Below are 25,719 nucleotides of genomic sequence, written 5' to 3'. Positions count from 1 at the left end.
AAAGGAAACAACAGAATTTGAAAGGAAACAACAGAATTTGAATGAAAACTGTAATTTAAAAACAAACAACAGAATTTGAAAGGAAACAAGAGAATTTGAATGAAAAGAACGGAATATGAAAACAAACAACAGAATTTGAATGAAAACAGTGGAATTTGAATGAAAAGAACGGAATTTGAAAACTAACAACAGAATTTGAATGAAAAGAGCGGAATCTGAATGAAAACAACGGAATTTGAAAGAAAACAACAGAATTTGAATGAAAACAGTGGAATTTGAAAACAAACAACAGAATTTGAATGAAAAGAGCGGAATTTGAAAACAAATAACAGAATTTAAAAGAAAACAGTGGAATTTGAATGAAAACAACAGAATTTGAAAACAAACAACAGAATTTGAATGAAAACAGTGGAATTTGAAATATAACAGCCGAATTTGAATCAAAAGAACGGAATATGAAAACAAACAACAGAATTTGAATGAAAACAACAGAATTTGAAAACAAACAAAATAATTTGAAAGAAAACAACAGAATTTGAATGGAAACAACAAAATTTGAATGAAAAGAACAGAATTTGAAAACAAACAACAGAATTTGAAAGAAAACAACAGAATTTGAATCAAAAGAATGGAATATGAAAAGAAACAACAAAATTTGAAAACAAACAACAAAATTTGAAAGGAAACAACAGAATTTGAATGAAAACAACGGAATTTGAAAATGAATAACAGAATTTGAATGAAAACAGTGGAATTTGAATGAAAACAACGGAATTTGAAAACAAACAACAGAATTTGAATGAAAATAACAAAATTTGAATGAAAACTGTAATTTGAAAACAAAGAACAGAATTTGAATGAAAAGAACAGAATTTGATAGAAAACAATGGAATATGAAAACAAATAACAGAATTTGAATGAAAACAACGGACTTTGAAAACAAATAACAGAATTTGAAAGGAAACAACAGAATTTGAAAGGAAACAACAGAATTTGAATGAAAACAGTGGAATTTGAACACAAACAACAGAAATTGAATGAAAAGAGTGGAATTTGAATGAAAACAGCAGAATTTGAAAACAAACAACATAATTTGAATGAAAAGAGCGGAATCTGAATGAAAACAACGGAATTTGAAAGAAAACAACAGAATTTGAATGAAAACAGTGGAATTTGAATAAAAATAGCGGAATTTGAAAACAAACAACGGAATTTGAATGAAAACGACATAATTTGAATGAAAACCACGGAATTTGAAAACAAACAACAGAATTTGAAAGGAAACAACAGAATTTGAATGAAAAGAACGGAATTTGAAAACAAACAACAGAATTTGAATGAAAACAGCAGAATTTGAAAACAAACAACATAATTTGAATGAAAACATCGGAATTTGAAAACAAATAACAGAATTTGAATGAAAACAGTGGAGTTTGAATGAAAACAGCAGAATTTGAAAACAAACAAGAGAATTTCATAGGAAACAACAGAATTTGAATCAAATGAACGGAATATGAAAACAAACAAGAGAATTTGAAAGCAAACAACAGAATTTGAATGAAAACTATGAGGTGCCGTAAAGGACATTATTACTGAAACGCTCTTCCACACACTACTGAAATGCACTCACACACACAACTGAAACGCTCTCACACACACTATTGAAATTTTACCTCTCACACACACTACTGAAACGCTCTCACACACACTACTGAAACGCTCTCACACACACTAGTGAAATTTTACCTCTCACACACACTACTGAAACACTCTCACACACACTAGTGAAACGCTCTCACACACACTAGTGAAATTTTACCTCTCACACACACTACTGAAACGCTCTCACACACTACTGAAATTTTAGCTCTCAGACACACAACTGAAATGCTCTCACACACACTACTTAAACGCTCTCACACACACTAGTGAAATTTTACCTCTCACACACACTACTGAAAAACCAAGGCATTTCAATTGAACAGGAAGGCGTTTCAGTTGAACAGGAAGGCATTTCAGTTAAACAGGAAGGCGTTTCAGTTAAACAGGAAGGCGTTTCAGTTGAACAGGAAGGCATTTCAGTTAAACAGGAAGGTATTTCAGTTGAACAGGAAGGCGTTTCAGTAGAACAGGAAGGCATTTCAGTAAAACATATGGACTATACCAGTAGAATTTAAAAGTCATAAAAGCATACACAGAAACAGAACAGTATATAATAAAATATTTAACTAATTAGCAATTGCTGTTGTCCCTATTTATTTTTTATAGCCTCGAGTTTCTAATGGCTTGTGGCAATAAGCTGGTGTCTCCAAAGCTCCAAGATGGTCAGGAGCTGAATGGGATGTTGATCCTAAAGGTTTTTAAAACCAAAGCCCTCTATGTAAGGCCATCAAGGACACTTTTAGTAAGTTCCTAAAAGAATGAAAAGTAATCATGATTTGGGAAAAAACATGTCAACAATTGGGCTTCTAGCAAAATAGAATATATTTATTTAAAACAAGTGCTTGGGAGCAATCAATATGGATATTTCTTATTTTAATCTTTTTAAGATAAGCTATAATTACTTGGTTTTGATATATGTTTTTGCTCTTTCTCTGTTGAAGAGTGAATCAGATGAAGACAAAGATCCTTCTTACATCAGCTCCAAATCAGCATTAAGCAGTTGTGCAACTGATAAGGACGGTGACAATGATTGTTTTGAAGTTGATAGTTCAAAAATCCAACAAGACGTGAGCAGTCAAGTCACTACAAGGTTAAGAAGTCATGTTAAAGGTGATAACCCTGGCACTAGCAGTGATGAAGAAGATGATACTGTGACCAACTGTATTGGAAGGAGTGTTGGTAAAAGGCGACGAGCAAAGCAAGGAAGTGATGGGAACAGCATTTGTGATGAAGGTACATGGCAAGAAGTGATGACAAACCTAGCACAAGCAGTCACAGCAGAGATTTCAATGCAAGAAGTGAAGACATCCCTGCCATGAGTGTTAATGATGAAGATTATTCTTCATATTTAACTCTCGTGGCATCGCTTTCTGGCGATTCTTCAGATGATGAGGATTTAAATCAAGCTATAATTGCGAGCTTGGAGAATCAGATGTGAGTAACAAACATACAGAATTTGAGTTTGAGACATGATTATAGCTTTCCAGAATTGTCAAATCAATATAAAACTTTTAAGCTTTAAATCTCTATGATCAGTGTGACGCATATTCTCGAATTCTGTAACATGACTACATGGCTGATATATTTTATTTTCTGTTTTATTTTCTTTTTTTAGTGTAGAAAAAGTCCCTGTTCAAGAGATACTGCTGGAACTATCAAGCAAAATTAGCACAAAACAGCAGTGCAAATTTAATATAAATCGCTCTGCTGTGTGGAGGGAGCCTTGCGTGGTTTTCAAAGGCTATCTCATGATCCCAACTTGATGATCTGTGTGAAATTCTCAGATGATATGGGGAAAAATGAGGAAGGGGTTGATTTAGGCGGGCCAAGTAGGGAATTCTTGAGACTATTGATGGACACCATTGCCAGGTCAGCCATGGAAAGAAAACTGCAAGAACTTGGCTCTTGACAGTACTGGTAATTACCTATTTTTCTAAGATTAATAGTGGGAACTGTTTAACTGATTTTTACAGGCAACATTACTGACAATTTTGCTTTTCCTTTTATTCTGTTGCTTTGCAGCTCTCAGAGGGGACTGGTACTACATCTCTGGCCAAGCCATTGCAGTGAGCTTGGTACATGGTGGTCCACCACCTAACTTTCTGTCACCAACAGTATTTTCTCTTCTGGTTGGAAATTCAGCAAATCCAGCCCTGGAAGACATAGCTGACCTGGAACTCTTCGAAAAAGTCAAAAAGGTCTCTATATGTTTATTTTATAAATCTTATAGTGAATTTGAAATTGTTTGTGTTACACTTTTCTTTTGCAGGGAATGTTTATCTGGATCAGTCTGGCCATTCCTGAATGCCAAGTTTTTATATGTTGCTGCTGTATTAAAGTAAGACTCAGCAGATAAGGGTAGACGAAAGAGTATATTTTCTTATTTTTTTAAGCACATTGTAAACTTATTTAAAAAAATATGTGTAGTCATTTGACTTCCAATGTACGCTTGGGCATATTGTGATTGTGTAGACCACTAGTGGCTGGGTTCCTTCTAATAGTTTATAAGACTACTAAGTAACTTCCATAACAAGCCCTTTCTCTGCTCTTTGTGATGCTAGATATCTCAAAGTACAACCCTTGAAGACCTTGAAAAGTCAAAAGAACCTCTGCTTGATTACTTGGCCAATGCAGGATGCCTGAGGCCTATGCGTTCACTAAGAGACAGGGATCTGCTGGTACATGATATTGTCATGTTTCAGGTCATCCACAGGGTTCAAGGTCCATTTCAAAGGTATTTGGGTATTCTGTGTTTTTCAGATTAATTAAAATGGTGATAAAAATCTTACCTATTAATCAACATGGCCAGTTAATAACCTAGTACAATTGATTGCGCCAAATTGATAATATACAATTAACTTAGAAGCATGAAATTGCAGAATTATTGAATAAAATTTCTTTGTGCTGTTTAACCAGATTTTGTGAAGGTCTGAAAACTCTTGGGGTTCTCGAGAAAATGAGGAGGCATCCAGACAGCTTTCGCCCTCTTTTCTGCTATGAGCCACATATGCTGACTGCTGACCAGGTGGATGATCTTTTCAACATTCATCTATCTCCAGAAGGAAGCAACAGAAGAGGAGATGGTTGTTACCTTCTGGAGAGACTATCTCCAAGATGCAGAAGGTAATTGTCACTTTAGTGCACAATAAATAGATGTAACGATTTATAGGTTAGCATTTCTGAAATCTTTATTTTAAATAACATACTCATATAACAATAACACCACATTACCCTCTTGGTTGTAGTAACATTTTTACATAGTTCTTTGAGACTATTGAAAGATGAAAAGCATGCTCTATAGTCATTGCAATAACAGTCATTAAGATTCTTGCTTTAGATTAATACTCACTGTAAATTTATGTTGGCCAAATGAAATAACCTTTTAACACTTTTTTCCTTTTGTTTTGCAGAAGAAGAAGGACCTTCCAAATTACAGAAGATATTGGCCTTTGCAACTGGAGCAACTACGGTGCCACCTATTGGCTTTTCCCCAGCACCCTCGATTGAGTTCATTCATAGAGGAGATGATGACTTCTCTTCTACACAAATTTTCCCTCTTGCCAACACGTGTGTTAACTGCATTAGGCTGCCACTGCATGTTTCATACCAGCTGTTCAAGGAGAAGTTTGATTTTGCATTAGGTAACACTTATGGCTTTGGCAGGGTATGAACACATTATGCTGGAGGAGTTTGCGTGTTTCTCTTTTGTATTGGTCTCTCTACTGATTCAAAGTGAGTACTGAGTATTAACTTGTTAAGGTTTTAATATTTCCAAATTTACCTGCCTCAGTGAAATTGATGTTTTAAGACATCAATTTGACAAGAAGTGATTGTTCTTCAGTATTCATACAGGTAGATACCAATTGTTTAACAGCACTTCAGAAATTTATTTAGATTGTTGAGTTTGAATATACAAAATTTGTGCCACTTTACTCATTTCATGTGTATGTGCATCTGTTTTTGATTTGGTTGTCTGTTTATTCTTCTGCCTGTGTCAGTTTCTGTTTGACAACAGATTTGTCATTTTATCATTTTAAAGAAAATGGTTTCAATATGTTAGTTTCGATCAGATATGTTTTCTGAAACGTTTGTTTTATATATATATAATTTTTTTTTTTTGCAAAATATTTGATTTAATGTAGAAGGTGTAAAAGTGAAGAAAACACATCTATTCCATGATTTCCATCATTTTCTAATGGATTCACTTGTTGAATTATGTTCATTGCAGTCTCGTTTATGTTGATGTCAATATCTGGAATATTGACATTGTTTGAAGTTCTGGCAATGGCCCTTCTTCATCAACGCCATAATAGTTATCAACATGAAAAATGTCATTTATAAACGACAGGATTCCCACATTGTTTGTGACACCTGTATGCCACAGCTAAAGAGGGGTCTGTCCTCCTTGTGTAGAGAGACCATGGTTGTTCCACTGATTGACAAATTCTGTTAATGCTCTTTCAATCCTTGGCAAATAAACATAATGCAGACAAAAAGATGTAGCTCATTCAGTGAATCCAACATACCCTGTTCTTCCATAAAGTTAAAGATATTTATAAAGTGTCTTGATACAACTCTGTTGAGTTCTGCCCACAGTCTTTCAATTCTTTGGTTATGTACTGAAACACCTGTAATAACACTGCCTACTCCTCTTCTCTGTAACATAAAATGAGCAACATGTATATTTTCCATACCATGATCACACCTGACCCTTAAGGGCAAACCAAAGTTTTGTATTCCTTCCAAAAATAATGACAAGACACTTGAGGCTCTGTTATTGGATAAGCAACGTAAGTATATGATTGTTCGGCTGAAGCCATCAACACAGCCATGCAGGACCAAGCGCCATCTAATCAACTTGTGGTTGCCGTCAAAATGCCTGTTAAGAGATCAGAAAGCATTACTACAGTTCGACATGTTTGTTCATATTATTTAGTAGTGAATTCCTGACCCTGTACTTAAAACTAGAGGTTTCATTTTGTACATTTACTTCAACAACACCACACCTCTCTCTCTCACACACACACACACACACACACGTGCTTACACGTGCACGCACATAGACACAGTGGCATAAAATGTCTTTTTCCACACTACGTTTACCTGGCACAATCGATGTTAGAGATTAAAATTGTGACGTGAAATAAAGGATTAAATAACTCAACAGTATATACATTAGACGACATCTAAATTGATGTACTATGAATCCCCCAAATATTTAACATACTTATAGCAATTTCAGTTTTTTTGGTCATTGTTATTTTTTTTTATTATTATTACCTTATGCGGATCATATAGATTAACTTCAGTAATGTTTTGAATGAAGGACCTTTAATTTTGATGTATTGTGTTAATACTTTAAAACACAAGGCCTGACCATTTGTTTCAAACCAGTGAACTTACCATAAGTGGTTGGGGGCCTGAACACTATAGATCCTTCGCCTTATCGCATGACGACGTCTAAATGCACGTCCAATAGGATCCACTTCCTGTAGACTTTGTCTGACCCTCCAACGTTGAACTCTTAAGCCACGAGATCTCAGACTTCCAAGAATGTATACTTCCCCTGCATTTGGAGTGTTCTGTAGGATATCCGTCACAAGGCCATTCAGTTCTTGATTTGAAATATCCACATAGCTTAATGGCTCAACTCCCAAAGTTTGTCTGTGTCTGTACAGAGTTCTTCGACTTATTCCAAAGCATGATGCAATTCTCTGCCATGTCATACCAATGGAAACAAAGTGAGAAATCTGTTCAGCAGATATAGTGTATCGTGGCCGACCTGGATGACCACTCAAGGTGGTTGGGGGTAACAATCTGTGGGTCACATAAGCAGATCTCTGTCTAGCATCATATTCATGTAGCAAGCTGCAAAAGCACCTATACAAGGATCCTAGTAGGTTGGTGGCAACCCTATTATTGGGATCATATCGAGATACAGCAGCAAGAAATTCTGATAGAGTTCGTGTATGATCATCTAGCTCTCTATAAAGCCGCTCTTGTCTGATATTGCCCGTATTTTCATTTTGGAGTGCCTCCATACATTGCAGAGCAGAAGTAAAAAAATCTTTCAACATCTTCATTGGTTCTCACCTCAAACAACAAAGAATGTATGTGAAAAATGACAAGGATCCGATGTAATTTCATTGTAGATGAGGTACTGGCAGACACAGTCTTTCCAGATTATACGGGCAGCTAGCATATCCAGGATGCCCCGACTTGTTGCAATAGGCTGCTATCCTACAACAATGTTTGGATAGTCACTGATGAAGGCAAAAGATTTTTCAATTATACCTCTAACAGACTGTTGTAGACGTCACCGCGGTGTTAGCTGTGCAATAATGTGTTATTTATTTTTCCTCACCTTCCTGTGCAGCTAAAATACCTTCCTGTTCAATTGAAATCTTCTTGGTTTTCAGTAGTGTGTGTGAGATTCAAATATCGATAAGATAAGGTAAGATAAAATAAGACTTTATTGATCCCACGACGGGGAAATTTTTGCGTCACCTCAGCTGAGGTATAGATATCAGTTGGAAATACAAAAATACAAATAAGTACAATCAATGAAAAAAAATAAGATAATAATACACTATATACAATGGTAGCACACACAGTATGTGATTATGGATATGGTTGGAAATATGGAAGACATAAACTATATCGCTTGATATAGCTATTGTACCACTACTATTCCTATTTATAGACATGTACACACACACATGTACACACTAAATATACATATGTATACATATACATACATATATAACTGCAAATTGTCCATACACATAGAAGGTCCATTATGCAAGAAGTGGTGACCGTGGATGTTCACAGTGTCCAGTGGCTTATGACATCGTGATTAAGGAGTTATAGAGTCTAACTGCTGTTGGGATGAATGATCTGCGAAAGCGCTCCTTCCTGCACCGAGGGTGTTTCAGTCTCTGACTAAAGGAGCTGCTCAGCACACTCACATACTCATGCAGTGGGTGATGTGGGTTGTTCATGATGGATGTCAGCTTTACTAACATCCTCCTCTCGCCAACCACCGCCACAGACTCCAGGGGACAACCCAGCACGGAACAAGACCTCCGCACCATTTTGTCAAACCTGCTCCTGTCCCTGTCCGTTCATCCACTCCCCCAGCAGGCCACTGCATAGAAAAGGGCAGATGCTACCACGGTGTCATAGTGTCATATCAATGACAGACTCGCCTCTCTGTTGTGGTGTCAAATATCAATGTCAGATTCGTCTCTCTGCTGTGATGTCAAATATCAATGCCAGATTCGTCTCTCTATTGTGAAGTCAAATAACATTGCCTGACTCGCCTCTCTATTGTGATGTCACATATCAATGCCAGATTCACGTATCTGATGTGATGTCACATATCAATGCCAGATTCACATCTCTGATGTGATGTCAAATATCAATACCAGACTCGCTTCTCTATTGTGATGTCAAATATCAATGCCAGATTCGCCTCTCTATTGTGATGTCACATATCAATGTCAGATTCGCCTCACTATTGTGAAGTCAAATGTCAATGGCAGATTAGCCTCTCTATTGTCATGTCACATATCAATGCCAGATTCGCCTCTCTATTGTGATGTCAAATATCAATGCCAGATTCTCCTCTCTATTGTGATGTCCAATATCAATGCCAGATTCGCCTCTCTATTGGGATATCAAATTTCAATGCCAGATTCGCCTCTCTATTGTGATGTCAAATATCAATGCCAGAGTCACGTCTCTGTTGTTATGTCAAATATCAATACCAGATTCGCCTCTCTATTGTGATGTTGAATATCAATGTCAGACTCACCTCTCTATAGTGATGTCACATATCAATGCCAGACTCGTCTCTCTGCTGTGATGTCAAATATCAATGCAAGACTCACGTCTCTGATGTGATGTCAAATATCAATACCAGATTCGCCTCTCTATTGTGATGTTGAATATCAATGCCAGATTCGCCTCACTGCTGTGATGTCAAATATCAATGCCAGAGTCGCCTATCTAATGTGATTTGAAATATCAATGCCAGATTCGCCTCACTATTGTGAAGTCAAATGTCAATGGCAGATTAGCCTCTCTATTGTCATGTCACATATCAATGCCAGATTCGCCTCTCTATTGTGATGTCAAATATCAATGCCAGATTCTCCTCTCTATTGTGATGTCCAATATCAATGCCAGATTCGCCTCTCTATTGGGATATCAAATTTCAATGCCAGATTCGCCTCTCTATTGTGATGTCAAATATCAATGCCAGAGTCACGTCTCTGTTGTTATGTCAAATATCAATACCAGATTCGCCTCTCTATTGTGATGTTGAATATCAATGTCAGACTCACCTCTCTATAGTGATGTCACATATCAATGCCAGACTCGTCTCTCTGCTGTGATGTCAAATATCAATGCAAGACTCACGTCTCTGATGTGATGTCAAATATCAATACCAGATTCGCCTCTCTATTGTGATGTTGAATATCAATGCCAGATTCGCCTCACTGCTGTGATGTCAAATATCAATGCCAGAGTCGCCTATCTAATGTGATTTGAAATATCAATGCCAGATTCGTCTCACTGCTGTGATGTCACATATCAATACCAAACTCGCGTCTCTGCTGTGATGTCACATATCAGTACCAGACTCGCCTCTATGTTATGATGTCAAATATCAATGACAGATTCGTCTCTCTGCTGTGATGTCAAATATCAATGCCAGATTCACGTCTCTGATGTGATGTCACATCTCAATGCCAGATTTACGTCTCTGATGTGATGTCAAATATCAATACCAGACTCGCTTCTCTATTGTCATGTCAAATATTAATGGCAGATTCGCCTCTCTATTGTGATGTCACATAGCGATGCCAGATTCGCCTCTCTATTGTGATGTCAAATATCAATGCCAGATTCTCCTCTCTATTGTGATGTCCAATATCAATGCCAGATTCGCCTCTCTATTGGGATATCAAATTTCAATGCCAGATTCGCCTCTCTATTGTGATGTCAAATATCAATGCCAGATTCACGTCTCTGTTGTTATGTCAAATATCAATACCAGATTCGCCTCTCTATTGTGATGTTGAATATCAATGTCAGACTCACCTCTCTATAGTGATGTCACATATCAATGCCAGACTCGTCTCTCTGCTGTGATGTCAAATATCAATGCCAGATTCGCCTCTCTATTGTGAAGTCAAATATCAATACCAGGCTCGCGTCTCTGTTGTGATGTCAAATATCATTGCAAGACTCACGTCTCTGATGTGATGTCAAATATCAATACCAGATTCGCCTCTCTATTGTGATGTTGAATATCAATGTCAGATTCGCCTCACTGCTGTGATGTCAAATATCAATGCCAGAGTCGCCTATCTAATGTGATTTGAAATATCAATGCCAGATTCGTCTCGCAGCTGTGATGTCACATATCAATACCAAACTCGCGTCTCTGCTGTGATGTCACATATCAGTACCAGACTCGCCTCTATGTTATGAAGTCAAATATCAATGACAGATTCGTCTCTCTGCTGTGATGTCAAATATCAATGCCAGATTCACGTCTCTGATGTGATGTCACATCTCAATGCCAGATTTACGTCTCTGATGTGATGTCAAATATCAATACCAGACTCACTTCTCTATTGTCATGTCAAATATTAATGGCAGATTCGCCTCTCTATTGTGATGTCACATAGCGATGCCAGATTCGCCTCTCTATTGTGATGTCAAATATCAATGCCAGATTCTCCTCTCTATTGTGATGTCCAATATCAATGCCAGATTCGCCTCTCTATTGGGATATCAAATTTCAATGCCAGATTCGCCTCTCTATTGTGATGTCAAATATCAATGCCAGATTCACGTCTCTGTTGTTATGTCAAATATCAATACCAGATTCGCCTCTCTATTGTGATGTTGAATATCAATGTCAGACTCACCTCTCTATAGTGATGTCACATATCAATGCCAGACTCGTCTCTCTGCTGTGATGTCAAATATCAATGCCAGATTCGCCTCTCTATTGTGAAGTCAAATATCAATACCAGGCTCGCGTCTCTGTTGTGATGTCAAATATCAATGCAAGACTCATGTCTCTGATGTGATGTCAAATATCAATACCAGATTCGCCTCTCTATTGTGATGTTGAATATCAATGCCAGATTCGTCTCGCTGCTGAGATGTCACATATCAATACCAAACTCGCGTCTCTGCTGTGATGTCACATATCAGTACCAGACTCGCCTCTATGTTATGATGTCAAATATCAATGACAGATTCGTCTCTCTGCTGTGATGTCAAATATCAATGCCAGATTCACGTCTCTGATGTGATGTCACATCTCAATGCCAGATTTACGTCTCTGATGTGATGTCAAATATCAATACCAGACTCGCTTCTCTATTGTCATGTCAAATATTAATGGCAGATTCGCCTCTCTATTGTGATGTCACATAGCGATGCCAGATTCGCCTCTCTATTGTGATGTCAAATATCAATGCCAGATTCTCCTCTCTATTGTGATGTCCAATATCAATGCCAGATTCGCCTCTCTATTGGGATATCAAATTTCAATGCCAGATTCGCCTCTCTATTGTGATGTCAAATATCAATGCCAGATTCACTTCTCTGTTGTTATGTCAAATATCAATACCAGGTTCGCCTCTCTATTGTGATGTTTAATATCAATGTCAGACTCACCTCTCTATAGTGATGTCACATATCAATGCCAGACTCGTCTCTCTGCTGTGATGTCAAATATCAATGCCAGATTCGCCTCTCTATTGTGAAGTCAAGTATCAATACCAGGCTCGCGTCTCTGTTGTGATGTCACATATCAGTACCAGACTCGCCTCTATGTTATGATGTCAAATATCAATGACAGATTCGTCTCTCTGCTGTGATGTCAAATATCAATGCCAGATTCACGTCTCTGATGTGATGTCAAATATCAATACCAGACTCGCTTCTCTATTGTCATGTCAAATATTAATGGCAGATTCGCCTCTCTATTGTGATGTCACATAGCGATGCCAGATTCGCCTCTCTATTGTGATGTCTAATGTCAATGGCAGATTCGCCTCTCTACTGTGATGCCAAATATCAAAGTCAGAGTTCCTTCTCTAATGTCATGTCATTGATATTTGTTTTCACAATATAGAGGCGGATCTTGCATTGATATTTAACATCATAGTAGAGAGGTTCGTCTGACATTGATATGTGACATCACAATAGAGAGGCGAATCTGGCATCGATATTGAACATCAATGTAGAGAAGTTCGTCGGACATTGATATGTGACATCACAATAGAGAGGTGAATCTGGCATAGATATTTAACATCAATGATGAGAGTTTCGTCTGACTTTAATATGTGACATCACAAGAGAGAGGTGAATTTGTCATCGATATTTAACATCAATGTAGATAAGCTGGTCTGGCATTGATATTTAACATCACAGAAGAGAGGCTGGTCTGGCATTGATGTGTGACATCACAATAGAGAATTGAATCTGGCATTGATATATGACATCACAATAGAGAGGCGAATCTGGCATTGATATTTGACATGACAATAGAGAGGCGAATCTGACATTGATATTTGGCATCACAATAGAGAGGCGAATCTGGCATTGATATTTGACATCACAGCGGAGACTAGAATCAGACATTGATATTTGGCATCACAATAGAGAGGCGAATCTGGCATTGATATTTGGCATCACAATAGAGAGGTTCGTTTGACATTGATATTTGACATCACAATAGAGAGGTGAATCTGGCATTGATATTTAACATCAATGTAGAGCGGTTCGTCTGGCATTGATATGTGAAATCACAATAGAGAGTTGAATCTGGCATTGATATTTAACATCAAAGTAGAGAGGTTCGTCTGACATTGATATGTGACATCACAATAGAGAGGCGAATTTGGCATTGATATGTGACATGACAATAGAGAGGCGAATCTGGCATTGATATGTGACATCACAAGAGAGAGGTGAATTTGGCATCGATATTTAACATCAATGTAGATAAGCTGGTCTGGCATTGATATTTAACATCACAGAAGAGAGGCTGGTCTGGCATTTATGTGTGACATCACAATAGAGAGGAGAATCTGGCATTGATATTTAACATCAATGTAGAGAGGCTGGTCTGGCATTGATGTGTGACATCACAATTGACAGGCGAATCTGGCATTGATATGTGACATCAGAGCAGTGAGGCGAATCTGGCATTGATATTTGGCATCACAATAGAGAGGCGAATCTGGCATTGATATTTGACATCACAATAGAGAGGTTCGTTTGACATTGATATCTGACATCACAATGGAGAGGTGAATCTGGCATTGATAGTTAACATAAATGTAGAGAGGCTTGTCTGGCATTGATATTTAACATCACAGTAGAGAGGTTCGTCTGGCATTGATATATGACATCACAATAGAGAGGCGAATCTGGCATTGATATGTGACATCACAATAGAGATGTTCGTTTTTTCATTGATATCCGACATCACAATAGAGAGGTGAATCTGGCATTGATATGTGACATCACATAAGTGACGCGAATCTTTAATTAATATTTGACTTCTCAACAGAGAGGCGAATCTGGCATTGATATTTGACAAAACAATAGAGTGGCGAATCAGGCATTGATATTTGACATGACATCAGACAGGCGAATCTGGCATTGATATTTGACTTCACGACAGAGAGGCGAATCTGGTATTGATATCTGACATCACATTAGAGAGGCGAGTCAGGCATTGATATTTGACTTCTCAACAGAGAGGCGAATCTGGCATTGATATGTGACATCACATCAGAGACGCGAATCTGGCATTCATATCTGGCATCACATTAGAGAGGCGAGTCAGGCATTGATATTTGACATCACAACAGAGAGGCTAATCTTGCTTTGATATTTGACATCACGACAGAGAGGCGTATCTGGTATTGATATCTGACATCACATTAGAGAGACGAGTCAGGCATTGATATTTGACTTCTCCACAGAGAGGCGAATCTGGCATTGATATGTGACATCACATCAGAGACGCGAATCTGGCATTGATATTTGATATCACAACAGAGAGGCGAATCTGGCATTGATATTTGACATCACAATAGAGAGGTGAATCTGGCATTGATATTTGACATCACAGCAGAGAGGCGAATCTGGCATTGATATTTGACATCACAATACAGGGCTGAATCTGGCATTGATATTTGACATCAGAAGAGAGAGGCGAATCTCGTTTTGATATGTGACATCACAACAGAGGCGAATCTGGCATTGATATTTGACATCACAGCAGAGACTCGAATCTGGCATTGATATTTGACATCACAATAGAGAGGCGAATCTGGTATTGATATTTGAGATCACAATAGAGAGGCGAATCTCGCTTTGATATTTGACATCACAACAGAGAGGCGAATCTGGCATTGATATTTGACATCACAATAGAGGGGTGAATCTGGCATTGATATTTGACATCAGAAGAGAGAGGCGAATATCGCTTTGATATGTGACATCACAACAGAGAGGCGAATCTGGCATTGATATTTAACATCACAATAGACAGGTGAATCTGGCATTGATATTTGACATCACAGCAGAGACTCGAATCTGGCATTGATATTTGACATCATAGCAGTGAGGCGAATCTGGCATTGATATTTGACATCACAGCAGTGAGGCGAATCTGGCATTGATATTTGACCTGACAATAGAGAGGCGAAACTGGCATTGATATTTGTCATCACAGCAATGAGGCGAATCTGGCATTGATATTTGACATCACATCGGAGACGCGAATCTGGCATTGATATTTGACATCACAGCAGAGAGACGAATCTGGCATTGATATTTGACATAACAATACAGAGGCGGATTTGGCATTGATATTTGACATTACATCAGAGACGAGAGTCCGGTATTGATATTTGACATCACAGCAGTGAGGCGAATCTGGCATTGATATTTGACATCACAATAGAGAAGCGAATCTCGCTTTGATATGTGACATCACAGTAAAGAGGTGAATCTGGCATTTATATTTGACATCACAATAGAGAGGCGAATCTGGCATTGATATTTGACATCACAGCAGTGAGGCGAATCTGTCATTGCTATTTGACATCACAGCAGTGAGGCGAATCTGGCATTGATATTTGACATGACAATAGAGAGGCGAAACTGGCATTGATATTTGACATCATAATAGAGAGGAGAATCTGGCATTGACATTTGACATCACAGCAGAGACGAGAGTCCGGTATTGATCTTTGACATCACATGAGAGACATCAATTTGGCATTGATATTTGACATCAGAGCAGTGAGGCTAATCTGGCATTGATATTTGGCATCATCATAGTGAGGAGAATCTGGCATTGATATTTGACATCACAGCAGAGACGAGAGTCCGGTATTGATATTTGACATCACAGCAGTGAGGCGAATCTGGCATTGATATTTGACATCACAATAGAGAAGCGAATCTCGCTTTGATATGTGACATCACAGTAAAGAGGTGAATCTGGCATTGATATTTGACATCACAATAGACAGGCGAATCTGGCATTGATATTTGACATCACAGCAGTGAGGCGAATCTAGTATTGATATTTGAGAGCACAATAGAGAGGCAAATCTGGCATTGATATTTGACATCACAGCAGTGAGGCGAATCTGTCATTGCTATTTGACATCACAGCAGTGCGGCGAATCTGGCATTGATATTTGACATGACAATAGAAAGGCGAAACTGGCATTGATATTTGACATCATAATAGAGAGGAGAATCTGGCATTGATATTTGACATCACAGCAGTGAGGCGAATCTGGCATTGATATTTGACCTGACAAAAGAGAGGTGAAACTGGCATTGATATTTGTCATCACAGCAGTGAGGCGAAACTGGCATTGATATTTGTCATCACAGCAGTGAGGCGAATCTGGCATTGATATTTGTCATCACAGCAGTGAGTCGAATCTGGCATTGATATTTGGCATCATCATAGTGAGGCGAATCTGGCATTGATATTTGAGATCACAATAGAGAGGCGAATCTGGCATTGATATTTGACATCACAGCAGTGAGTCGAATCTGGCATTGATATTTGACTTGACAATAGAGAGGCGAAACTGGCATTGATATTTGACATCACAGCAGAGACGAGAGTCCTGTATTTATATTTGACATAAAATGAGAAACGCCAATCTGGCATTGATATTTGACATCACATCAGTGAGGCGAATCACGCATTGAAATTTGACATCATAATAGAGAGGAGAATCTGGCATTGATATTTGACATCACAATAGAGAAGCGAATCTCGCTTTGATATGTGACATCACAACAGAGAGGCAAATCTCACATTGATATGTGACATCAAAACAGAGAGGCGAATCTTGCATTGATATTTGGCATCATCATAGTGAGGCGAATCTGGCATTGATATTTGACATCACAATAGAGAGGCAAAACTGGCATTGATATTTGACATCATATTAGAAACGCGAATCTGCCATTGATATTTGACATCACAGCAGTGAGGCGAATCTGGCATTGATATTTGACTTCACAATTGAGAGGTGAATCTGGCATTGATATGTGACATCACATCGGAGACGCGAATCTGGCATTGATATTTGACATCACAATAGACAGGCGAATCTCACATTGATATGTGACATCAAAACAGAGAGGCAAAACTGGCATTGATATTTGACATCACATTAGAATCGCGAATCTGGCATTGATATTTGACATCACAGCAGTGAGGCGAATCTGGCATTGATATTTGAGATCACAATAGAGAGGCGAATCTGGCATTGATATTTGACATCACAGCAGTGAGGCGAATCTGGCATTGCTATTTGACATCACAGCAGTGAGGCGAATCTGGCATTGATATTTGACTTGACAATAGAGAGGCGAAACTGGCATTGATATTTGACATCACAATAGAGAGGAGAATCTGGCATTGATATTTGACATCACAGCAGAGACGAGAGTCCTGTATTTATATTTGACATCACATGAGAAACGCCAATCTGGCATTGATATTTGACATCACAGCAGTGAGGCGAATCACGCATTGAAATTTGACATCATAATAGAGAGGAGAATCTGGCATTGATATTTGACATCACAATAGACAGGCGAATCTGGCAATGATATTTGACATCACAGCAGTGAGGCGAATCTGTCATTGCTATTTGTCATCACAGCAGTGAGGTGAATCTGGCATTGATATTTGACATCACAGCAGTGAGGCGAATCTGTCATTGCTATTTGTCATCACAGCAGTGAGGTGAATCTGGCATTGATATTTGACATGACAATAGAGAGGCGAAACTGGCATTGATATTTGACATCATAATAGAGAGGAGAATCTGGCATTGACATTTGACATGACAGCAGAGAGAGGTGAATCTGGCATTGATATGTGACATCACAATAGAGAAGCTAATCTCGCTTTGATATGTGACATCACAGTAAAGAGGTGAATCTGACATTGATATTTGACATCACAATAGAGAGGCGAATCTGGCATTGATATTTGGCACCATCATAGTGAGGAGAATCTGGCATTGATATTTGACATCACAATAGAAACGCGAATCTGGCATTGATATTTGACATCACAGCAGTGAGGCGAATCTAGCATTGATAATTGACATCACAGCAGTGAGGCGAATCTGGCATTGCTATTTGACATCACAGCAGTGAGGCGAATCTGGCATTGATATTTGACATGACAATAGAGAGGCGAAACTGGCATTGATAATTGACATCATAATAGAGAGGAGAATCTGGCATTGATATTTGACATCACAGCAGAGACGAGAGTCCGCTATTGATATTTGACATCACAGCAGTGAGGTGAATCTGGCATTGATATTTGACATCACAATAGAGAAGCGAATCTCGCTTTGATATGTGACATCACAATAAAGAGGTGAATCTGGCATTGATATTTGACATCACAATAGAGAGGCGAATCTGGCATTGATATTTGACATCACAGCAGTGAGGCGAATCTAGTATTGATATTTGAGAGCACAATAGAGAGGCAAATCTGGCATTGATATTTGACATCACAGCAGTGAGGCGAATCTGTCATTGCTATTTGACATCACAGCAGTGCGGCGAATCTGGCATTGATATTTGACATGACAATAGAAAGGCGAAACTGGCATTGATATTTGACATCATAATAGAGAGGAGAATCTGGCATTGATATTTGACATCACAGCAGTGAGGCGAATCTGGCATTGATATTTGACCTGACAAAAGAGAGGTGAAACTGGCATTGATATTTGTCATCACAGCAGTGAGGCGAATCTGGCATTGATATTTGTCATCACAGCAGTGAGGCGAATCTGGCATTGATATTTGGCATCATCATAGTGAGGCGAATCTGGCATTGATATTTGAGATCACAATAGAGAGGCGAATCTGTCATTGATATTTGACATCACAGCAGTGAGTCGAATCTGGCATTGATATTTGACATCACAGCAGTGAGGCGAATCTGGCATTGCTATTTGACATCACAGCAGTGAGGCGAATCTGGCATTGATATTTGACTTGACAATAGAGAGGACAATCTGGCATTGATATTTGACATCACAATAGAGAGGAGAATCTGGCATTGATATTTGACATCACAGCAGAGACGAGAGTCCGGTATTTATATTTGACATCACATGAGAAACGCCAATCTGGCATTGATATTTGACATCACAGCAGTGAGGCGAATCACGCATTGAAATTTGACATCATAATAGAGAGGAGAATCTGGCATTGATATTTGACATCACAATAGAGAAGCAAATCTCGCTTTGATATGTGACATCACAATAGACAGGCAAATCTCACATTGATATGTGACATCAAAACAGAGAGGCGAATCTGGCATTGATATTTGACATCACAATAGAGAGGCAAAACTGGCATTGATATTTGACATCACATTAGAAACGCGAATCTGGCATTGATATTTGACATCACAGCAGTGAGGCGAATCTAGTATTGATATTTGAGAGCACAATAGAGAGGCAAATCTGGCATTGATATTTGACATCACAGCAGTGAGGCGAATCTGTCATTGCTATTTGACATCACAGCAGTGAGGCGAATCTGTCATTGATATTTGACATGACAATAGAGAGGCGAAACTGGCATTGATATTTGACATCATAATAGAGAGGAGAATCTGGCATTGATATTTGACATCACAGCAGTGAGGCGAAACTGGCATTGATATTTGTCATCACAGCAGTGAGGCGATACTGGCATTGATATTTGTCATCACAGCAGTGAGGCGAATCTGGCATTGATATTTGACTTCACAATTGAGAGGTGAATCTGGCATTGATATGTGACATCACATCGGAAACGCGACTCTGGCATTGATATTTGACATCACAATAGACAGGCGAATCTGACATTGATATGTGACATCAAAACAGAGAGGCGAATCTGGCATTGATATTTGGCATCATCATAGTGAGGAATATCTGGCATTGATATTTGACATCACAATAGGGAGGCAAAACTGGCATTGATATTTGACATCACATTAGAAACGTGAATCTGGCTTTGATATTTGACATCACAGCAGTGAGGCGAATCTGGCATTGATATTTGAGATCACAATAGAGAGGCGAATCTGGCATTGATATTTGACATCACAGCAGTGAGTCGAATCTGGCATTAATATTTGACATCACAGCAGTGAGGCTTATCTGGCATTGCTATTTGACATCACAGCAGTGAGGCGATTCTGGCATTGATATTTGACATGACAATAGAGAGGCGAAACTGGCATTGATATTTGACATCACAATAGAGAGGAGAATCTGGCATTGATATTTGACATCACAGCAGAGACGAGAGTCCGGTATTGATCTTTGACATCACATGAGAGACACCAATTTGGCATTGATATTTGACATTACAGCAGTGAGGCGAATCTGGCATTGATATTTGACATCATAATAGAGAGGAGAATCTGGCATTGATATTTGACATCACAAAAGAGAAGCGAATCTCGCTTTGCTATGTGACATCACAGTAAATAGGCGAATCTGGCATTGATTTTTGACATCACAGCAGTGAGGCGAATCTGGCATTGATATTTGACATCAGAACAGAGAGGCGAATCTGGTATTGATATTTGACATCATAGCAGTGAGACGAATCCGGCATTGATATTTGACCTGACAATAGAGAGGCGAAACTGGCATTGATATTTGTCATCACAGCAGTGAGGCGAAACTGGCATTGATATTTGTCATCACAGCAGTGAGGCGAATCTGGCATTGATATTTGACTTCACAATTGAGAGGTGAATCTGGCATTGATATTTGACATCACAGCAGAGAGACGAATCTGGCATTGAGATTTGACATCACAATAGACAGGCAAATCTCACATTGATATGTGACATCAAAACAGAGAGGCGAATCTGTCATTGCTATTTGACATCACAGCAGTGAGGCGAATCTGTCATTGCTATTTGACATCACAGCAGTGAGGCGAATCACGCATTGAAATTTGACATCATAATAGAGAGGAGAATCTGGCATTGATATTTGACATCACAATAGAGAAGCGAATCTTGCTTTGATATGTGACATCACAGCAGAGACGAGAGTCCTGTATTTATATTTGACATCACATGAGAAACGCCAATCTGGCATTGATATTTGACATCACAGCAGTGAGGCGAATCTGCTATTGATATTTGACATCACAGCAGTGAGGCGAATCTGGCATTGCTCTTTGACATCACAGCAGTGAGGCGAATCTGGCATTGATATTTGACTTGACAATAGAGAGGCGAAACTGGCATTGATATTTGACATCATAATAGAGAGGAGAATCTGGCATTGATATTTGACATCACAATAGAGAGGCGAATCTGGCATTGATATTTGACATCACAGCAGTGAGGCGAATCTGGCATTGATATTTGACATCAGAAAAAAGAGCCGAATCTGGTATTGATATTTGACCTGACAATAGAGAGGCGAAACTGGCATTGATATTTGACATAACAATTGAGAGGTGAATCTGGCATTGATATGTGACATCACATCGGAGACGCGAATCTGGCATTGATATTTGACATCACAGCAGTGAGTCGAATCTGGCATTGATAATTGACATCACAGCAGTGAGTCGAATCTGGCATTGATATTTGACTTGACAATAGAGAGGCGAAACTGGCATTGATATTTGACATCACAATAGAGAGGAGAATCTGGCATTGATATTTGACATCACAGCAGTGAGGCGAATCACGCATTGAAATTTGACATCATAATAGAGAGGAGAATCTGGCATTGATATTTGACATCACATTAGAAACGCGAATCTCGCATTGATATTTGACATCACAGCAGTGAGGCGAATCTGGCATTGATATTTGACATCACAGTAGAGAGGTGAATCTGGCATTGATATTTGACATCACAGCAGAGACTCGAATCTGGCATTGATATTTGACATCACAATAGAGAGGCGAATCTGGCATTGATATTTGAGATCACAATAGAGAGGCGAATCTCGCTTTGATATTTGACATCACAACAGAGAGGCGAATCTGGCATTGATATTTGACATCACAATAGAGGGGTGAATCTGGCATTGATATTTGACATCAGAAGAGAGAGGCGAATCTCGCTTTGATATGTGACATCACAACAGAGAGGCGAATCTGGCATTGATATTTAACATCACAATAGACAGGTGAATCTGGCATTGATATTTGACATCACAGCAGAGACTCGAATCTGGCATTGATATTTGACATCATAGCAGTGAGGCGAATCTGGCATTGATATTTGACATCACAGCAGTGAGGCGAATCTGGCATTCCTATTTGACATGACAAAAGAGAGGCGAAACTGGCATTGATATTTGTCATCACAGCAGTGAGGCGAAACTGGCACTGATATTTGTCATCACAGCAGTGAGGCGAATCTGGCATTGATATTTGACTTCACAATTGAGAGGTGAATCTGGCATTGATATTTGACATCACATCGGAGACGCGAATCTGGCATTGATATTTGACATCACAGCAGAGAGACGAATCTGGCATTGAGATTTGACATCACAATAGACAGGCGAATCTCACATTGATATGTGACATCAAAACAGAGAGGCGAATCTGGCATTAATATTTGGCATTATCATAGTGAGGAGAATCTGGCATTGATATTTGACATCACAATAGAGAGGCAAAACTGGCATTGATATTTGACATCACATTAGAAATGCGAATCTGGCTTTGATATTTGACATCACAGCAGTGAGGAGAATCTGGCATTGATATTTGAGATCACAATAGAGAGGCGAATCTGGCATTGATATTTGACATCACAGCAGTGAGTCGAATCTGGCATTGATATTTGACATCACAGCAGTGAGGCGAATCTGGCATTGATATTTGACATCACAGCAGAGACGAGAGTCTTGTATTTATATTTGACATCACATGAGAAACGCCAATCTGGCATTGATATTTGACATTACAGCAGTGAGGCGAATCACGCATTGAAATTTGACATCATAATAGAGAGGAGAATCTGGCATTGATATTTGACATCACAATAGAGAAGCGAATCTCGCTTTGATATGTGACATCACAGTAAAGAGGTGAATCTGGCATTGATATTTGACATCACAATAGAGAGGCAAAACTGGCATTGATATTTGACATCACATTAGAAATGCGAATCTGGCTTTGATATTTGACATCACAGCAGTGAGGCGAATCTGGCATTGATATTTGAGATCACAATAGAGAGGCGAATCTGGCATTGATATTTGACATCACAGCAGTGAGTCGAATCTGGCATTGATATTTGACATCACAGCAGTGAGGCGAATCTGGCATTGATATTTGACATCACAGCAGAGACGAGAGTCCTGTATTTATATTTGACATCACATGAGAAATGCCAATCTGGCATTGATATTTGACATTACAGCAGTGAGGCGAATCACGCATTGAAATTTGACATCATAATAGAGAGGAGAATCTGGCATTGATATTTGACATCACAATAGAGAGGCGATTCTGGCATTGATATTTGACATCACAGCAGTGAGGAGAGTCTGTCATTGCTATTTGACATCACAGCAGAGAGGCGAATCTGGCATTGATATTTGACATGACAGTAGAGAGGCCAAACTGGCATTGATATTTGACATCATAATAGAGAGGAGAATCTGGCATTGACATTTGACATCACAGCAGAGACGAGAGTCCGGTATTGATCTTTGACATCACATGAGAGACACCAATTTGGCATTGATATTTGACATCACAGCAGTGAGGTGAATCTGGCATTGATATTTGGCATCATCATAGTGAGGAGAATCTGGCATTGATATATGACATCACAATAGAGAGGCAAAACTGGCATTGAGATTTGACATCACAATAGACAGGCGAATCTCACATTGATATGTGACATCAAAACAGAGAGGCGAATCTGGCATTGATATTTGGCATCATCATAGTGAGGAGAATCTGGCATTGATATTTGACATCACAGCAGTGAGTCGATTCTGGCAGTGATATTTGACATCACAGCAGTGAGGCGAATCTGGCATTGCTATTTGACATCACAGCAGTGAGGCGAATCTGGCATTGATATTTGACTTGACAATAGAGAGGCGAAACCGGCATTGATATTTGACATCACAATAGAGAGGAGAATCTGGCATTGATATTTGACATCACAGCAGAGACGAGAGTCCTGTATTTATATTTGACATCACATGAGAAATGCCAATCTGGCATTGATATTTGACATTACAGCAGTGAGGCGAATCACGCATTGAAATTTGACATCATAATAGAGAGGAGAATCTGGCATTGATATTTGACATCACAATAGAGAAGCGAATCTCGCTTTGATATGTGACATCACAGTAAAGATGTGAATCTGGCATTGATATTTGACATCACAATAGAGAGGCGAATCTGGCATTGATATTTGGCACCATCATAGTGAGGAGAATCTGGCATTGATATTTGACATCACAATAGAGAAGCGAATCTCGCTTTGATATGTGACATCACAGTAAAGAGGTGAATCTGGCATTGATATTTGACATCACAATAGAGAGGCGAATCTGGCATTGATATTTGACATCACAGCAGTGAGGCGAATCTGTCATTGCTATTTGACATCACAGCAGTGAGGCGAATCTGGCATTGATATTTGACATGACAATAGAGAGGCGAAACTGGCATTGATATTTGACATCATAATAGAGAGGAGAATCTGGCATTGACATTTGACATCACAGCAGACACGAGATTCCGGTATTTATATTTGACATCACATGAGAAATGCCAATCTGGCATTGATATTTGACATTACAGCAGTGAGGCGAATCAAGCATTGAAATTTGACATCATAATAGAGAGGAGAATCTGGCATTGATATTTGACATCACAATAGAGAAGCGAATCTCGCTTTGATATGTGACATCACAGTAAAGAGGTGAATCTGGCATTGATATTTGACATCAGAACAGAGGCGAATCTGGTATTGATATTTGACATAATAGTAGTGAGGCGAATCCGGCATTGATATTTGACCTGACAATAGAGAGGCGAAACTGGCATTGATATTTGTCATCACAGCAGTGAGGCGAAACTGGCATTGATATTTGTCATCACAGCAGTGAGGCGAATCTGGCATTGATATTTGACTTCACAATTGAGAGGTGAATCTGGCATTGATATGTGACATCACATCGGAGACGCGAATCTGGCATTGATATTTGACATCACAGCAGAGAGACGAATCTGGCATTGAGATTTGACATCACAATAGACAGGCAAATCTCACATTGATATGTGACATCAAAACAGAGAGGCGAATCTTGCATTGATATTTGGCATCATCATAGTGAGGCGAATCTGGCATTGATATTTGACATCACAATAGAGAGGCAAAACTGGCATTGATATTTGACATCACAATAGAAACGCGAATCTGG

The 25,719-nt window shown here is 38.8% G+C and overlaps 1 pseudogene; it reads left to right on the top strand.

Moving 5' to 3' along the window:
* The first annotated feature begins 2,899 nt into the window (after positions 1-2,899).
* On the top strand, positions 2,900-5,332 carry LOC134639740 (G2/M phase-specific E3 ubiquitin-protein ligase-like; annotated as a pseudogene).
* The last annotated feature ends 20,387 nt before the right edge of the window (positions 5,333-25,719 follow it).

The sequence above is a fragment of the Pelmatolapia mariae genome, linkage group LG13, assembly GCF_036321145.2.
Source record: "Pelmatolapia mariae isolate MD_Pm_ZW linkage group LG13, Pm_UMD_F_2, whole genome shotgun sequence".
In the NCBI taxonomy this organism is placed as follows: Eukaryota; Metazoa; Chordata; class Actinopteri; order Cichliformes; family Cichlidae; genus Pelmatolapia; species Pelmatolapia mariae.
This window is presented reverse-complemented; position numbering and strand designations above follow the sequence as displayed.